Below are 4,096 nucleotides of genomic sequence, written 5' to 3'. Positions count from 1 at the left end.
GGAACATGCAGCACTATGAAGACGTGTGAGGACACTGTAACTCAGATAATAGCCCTTTATGCTGATGATACTGCTCTAAGCCTGCACTAATGACCATTATTGGCAACAGTATCCATTGCTTTCATTCTTTTTGTGTAATAAATTCCTTTTGGTGAGATAGAAATTGTGCAGTCCAAAAACTAAGACTGATAGCTTCATTGCCATCTGTAAATGTATTTGCATGGTTTTGTGTCACGGTGTTGCACTGCGACAGATTATATAATTTACATGACAATGCACTCAAAAAAAAACTTGTTCCCAGAACGTAATAAAATTATGGAAATAATTTCCACCTAAATAAAATGCATTAATTTAGCGAGAAGCAATTTTGTTAAGTGAACAAAGGGTAAATATGTTGGGTCAACGTGTTGTATTTGCATTACTATTACTTAATTACCAGGGGTCAGTCCAACTAGATAAATATAGGTAAATGTAACATACTAACATAATTTTCTTAAGCCATTTAAACTTGTATGATAGGATTATTAGGTACATAATTTAATAGGGTAGTTACAACTACTTTTCAAAATAGTACAGTACATGAATTTATTGTGCTGAGCCCACAAAACAAAGTTAGGTAAGAGATTAACTTTATCATATGAAAATGAACATAAGTAATTATTCACAAAATAAATCATTTTTAACGTATACATATTCAGCTATTTAAAATGTACATGTCAGCCTATATACCCCCAGCTGGTGTCAAGTTTGGAAAAGAAAAACATGAACTAAATTGGATTTGTTGAAATCACTTTACTTTAAAAATGACTACGTTGTGAAAATACAACAAACAATACAGCCTGAAACAGTGTCCAACATCATGTCTGTAAAAAAACTACAACAGATAGACAAACAAAAGTTGTAACTCCTGAGTTAGGAAATTGGAGCCCCCTGTCATTAGGTGTCTATATTTAGAGCTTTCAGCAAAGCCCTTTACAAAGTTATACGCAGAAAGTGGTCCTGTCAACTGAGTGCAAAGACCAATATTTGAGAACAACCAAAATACAGCATAATGCATCCATATCAAAATAGTTTTCTTTAGAAAATAACAATTTGTTTTAAAACCTTACCTTTGCATAAAGAAACATTTCAAAACATTCTATTTTGTAAACCCAAAATAGCAACAGGATGTATTAAAACACAAACACAGCTTCCAGTTCAGTAACTACTCAAATGGCTTCAAATGCCTTCCCATTAGAGTAACTCCAAACCTGTAGTTTACTCTATTGAGGGTGACTAACACGCAAGTAGAGTTTTCAGTGTTTGGGTTTTTTTTTGAGAGTATGTTTCCATCAAGCTCCACGATGATCTTCTGCAAAGCTTCAAAGGTGTATCTGAGCTCTGGCGGGTAGCTGAGGTTAAGCGCATATACAAGCGCAAACAACATGACCACAGCAAGTGGCACGTTTCCGAGCCCATCCAGAACTATACCTACATCTTCCGGTCCATCACCTGGCTCTGCACCTTCCTTGCGAATGACAAATATTCCAAATGTCGTCTCCATCACTGCAGCTTCACTGCTCCCACAATCTGTGTTCTTCACAGAAAAAAGGGGGAAATAGAGGATATACATGTAAAGATATGTTATACTGGTCCCATTTTTAAACACACTAAATTACATACCATGTATTCTTTCACAAGGTTCTCGGGCTCTTCATTCAGGTACACACACAGGGCTTTGATGATTCACTCTCTTTTGACATCAATGGCGTCAGTCTGAGTATGTAGGACAATAAATTAAAGATAAAACATTTTAATCAACTGGTAGAAGATTTTACAAACAAAACTTTAAATAATACATTCTTCAAAATGTAAAAATCATTGACAATTTTTATGATATATGAACTTACAATATCCATGGGTGCATTGGTTTTATGTACCAGCAAGACATTTTATCATAGAAATATGTCAAATGTAAGCATGTGGTCCCAGGAAACAGAACCTACCATTGCAACATCAGTGGACATTGTCACATCTGCCCAAGGTTAAAATTTTATCAGATCCTTCTTCATAAAAGTACATTACACCCCTCTCCATCTAGTTTTATTTCTCTCCATCCCTCTGAAACTTCCGCTTTAAATTTCAAGCATTAAGTTTAGAATATTGAATCGGTACAGGTTTGACAATTTCTATTTTATTCTATTATCATACCTTGGTGATGGGTATCATGATGCTCCTTATCTTTCTTCCTTGAACGCCGCCTTTCTTGCCAAACACCCTCATCAAGTTTGAAGAATGAGCATCCAGCTGGGAGAAGAACTTTGACAGCAAACTGATGGTTGTAATCCTCTTAAATTCAGCAGTTAGCTTAAACAGAAAGGGTACACAAAAGTAAATTTAACTATCATAGCATTGAAATGACCGACTAGTTTAACAATTGTCATCTACCACCAAATCCTAAATCAGCTTACAAGTTATTTCCAATGCTAGCCCACATTTTGTTGGCTGATATAAATCACACTGTACATATTTCAATCAAAGTTAATGAGTGCTGTGCATTTATTCAAGATGCAAATAGGATGATTAATTACTAATTTAATTTATGAGGCAAACAATGCAATCACATTCCTAAAATGAAAAAGCATTTCTGAAAATACTTTTTCATTTTCAAAATTTACATTTCAAATTTATTTTTGGTATGTATTTTCTGGGGTACATTTTCAAAAAATAAATCTCAAATGTATTTTTCTTTTTTATTTTAATTAAGTAAAATGATGAGAAGCATTAAAGAAGAAATTTAAATTGAAACAGGATGATTGATTACTAATTTCATTTATGAGTCAAACAATGCAGCCACATTCTTAAAATGAAAAAGCATTTCTGAAAATGCTTTTTCATTTGAAATATGGTAACGATTTGCTTTCCTAGCTGGGCTACAGCACAACAGTACATTTATGGTAGCACACATTTGTTCCCTCGTCAACAAAGTGAATAAAATCTGACTGTGGAAAGCTCCATAGTGCGAAGAACTACTGTGTTGATGTTAGTAGCTGGATGAGCTAATGCTACGTGGAGTTGACATAGAAACCCCGCCAAGGTGCCGAGATGCCGTGGTAGTTTCCAAACTTAGAGCTAATGACTGTTAAGTGCCGAGCTTTCTGCGGACTCCACGTGAAGCCAAGATTCGGATTGGGGGGAAATTCATCACCACTATTATTATTAATGTAGCCTATGTGACTGGAGCCTTTTAGCTGCAGCTACATTCACCAAACGCAGGCAATTATCCCCCACCAGCCATGCCTGCATCAGCTCTTAGCTCATTTTCTAAATGAATCCGCACGCGTTGTCAACCATGCCGTCGACCTCAGGATGCTAGCTTGTAAGCTTAGTTAGCTATGAGCATGGCGACAGTGTGATATATTAATGCACTCTAATAAAACGCCCAGTAACAAATAAATAATCCAAAATGCAAAAGAGGACAATAACTAACTGTCTATAACATGTCTGCTGCCGTATTGTTTTCTGTTCGATGGATGATAAAAGATTAAACTTACCTTCTTCCACACTTGAAATTTCTTTTCAAAATGTCTACTCCTTCTGCCAGCCAGAGTCGGGGACTCACTCACCTTTGACCGTGGCCTTCAAGAGAGGGGAATGTGCTCATTACTGCCACCTACTGCTTTGGAGTGTTATTGATTTGCAATCTTAACCCATTAGAATTAGGTTGTTTTAACATAAATTATTCAAGTAAATTTTAAGTTGTTGCATTTTATGCTAAATCTACATGATTTAAAACTGTTCAACCACAAAACATGATTTTATATAGTAGAAGCTACATGTTAGACATAAGATAAGGTAACAGACACCCAGTTTGCTTTTTTTGAGTGTGGTACCCCAGATCTACGTACTATAGATCTGTAACTGTTCCTTCATACAAAACATTGAAAGTCTGAATCAGTGGTCCCTCCGATGGGACCAGGATACATCCTGGATAATATTCCTGTCATTTTTCCAAGACCTAGAAAGTGCTGAGGGTCAGTGGTCCACCTGAGGTTTTCATTGCCAACGCTGAACAAATGACCGTCCCGTCTCCTCAGGATGGAAGAGATGGGAAGCA

General features: G+C 36.2%; 1 long non-coding RNA gene across 1 annotated transcript; it reads right to left on the bottom strand.

The window, feature by feature from the left end:
* Window positions 1-1,322: 1,322 nt before the first annotated feature.
* Window positions 1,323-3,814, bottom strand: LOC119777022. The gene is made up of 4 exons (XR_005279862.1): window positions 3,534-3,814; window positions 2,191-2,346; window positions 1,663-1,755; window positions 1,323-1,576 (listed from the first exon to the last, which is right to left on the bottom strand). It is a non-coding gene; the product is annotated as an uncharacterized LOC119777022 (long non-coding RNA).
* Window positions 3,815-4,096: the final 282 nt, after the last annotated feature.

This window comes from Cyprinodon tularosa, unplaced genomic scaffold, assembly GCF_016077235.1.
Source record: "Cyprinodon tularosa strain WSP-4 unplaced genomic scaffold, ASM1607723v1 ctg978, whole genome shotgun sequence".
NCBI classification, from domain to species: Eukaryota; Metazoa; Chordata; class Actinopteri; order Cyprinodontiformes; family Cyprinodontidae; genus Cyprinodon; species Cyprinodon tularosa.
Note: the sequence above shows the minus strand (reverse complement) of the source record. Positions and strands in the feature narration are given on the sequence as shown.